Consider the following 755-nt stretch of genomic DNA (forward strand, 5'->3'; position numbering starts at 1 on the left):
GAGTGTTCACGGGATTCAGGGGCCATTCTTGGGGATGTGTTGTTCTTGGGGACCTCTAGGGCTATAGCTGGGGGAGGCATTGGGCGACAGGGCTCATAGTAAGGGTCCCTATACAAAGCTTGGGTTCTAAGCATTGGACTATCTCTCTGACCCCCAAGACCATTTTTATTGTTGGGGTAGTTTGGGCCACATCCAATGGGCTTATTCCTATCTGAAATATAGGCAGGAGGTGGGGAGGAAGATATGGGGGCATTGGTAGTGGGAAGGTTGCACTGATGAAGGGTGAAAGGGTGTTCTTTTTTTTTTTTTTTTTTTCTTTTCAGGGGAGAGCACAAACGTAGTCCCCCTACTACCACAAATTATGCAGTCGAGTTTCCCACATTTGGGGAAATCGCAGGGTTCAGCACATCCGGTGCAATGGATAAGCCTCGCCCTGGGAAAACCACCTTCGTGATCATGGTATCTCCCCTGCCAGGTAAGTATGAAGGGGTCTTCTTTTTTATGACTGAAACCCAACTACAAACATGTTTGTAGTCATGATGCTTAAATAAATGTATCATTAAAAAAAATAAGACCCCCTGTTAAGAGCAGAGTTCAGCTGATCTTGTAAATTCAACAGAGGCAGAACAGACCTGGCCAAGGTGTCAGCCTCCACTGACTAGGGCGAGGTCATCAACACAGTCCTGGAGCCTGTGGGGAATGAGCTGCTGGGGGGCTGGCACCCTGATTACTAGAGGAAAGACACCCCTTGCTCT

The 755-nt window shown here is 48.1% G+C and overlaps 1 non-coding gene across 1 annotated transcript; it reads right to left on the reverse strand.

Annotated features, from left to right (window-relative positions):
• Window positions 1-320: 320 nt before the first annotated feature.
• Window positions 321-483, reverse strand: LOC126008457 (U1 spliceosomal RNA). The gene has a single exon (XR_007495787.1). It is a non-coding gene; the product is annotated as a U1 spliceosomal RNA (small nuclear RNA).
• Window positions 484-755: the final 272 nt, after the last annotated feature.

Source organism: Suncus etruscus, chromosome 4 (genome assembly GCF_024139225.1).
Source record: "Suncus etruscus isolate mSunEtr1 chromosome 4, mSunEtr1.pri.cur, whole genome shotgun sequence".
NCBI lineage: Eukaryota > Metazoa > Chordata > Mammalia > Eulipotyphla > Soricidae > Suncus > Suncus etruscus.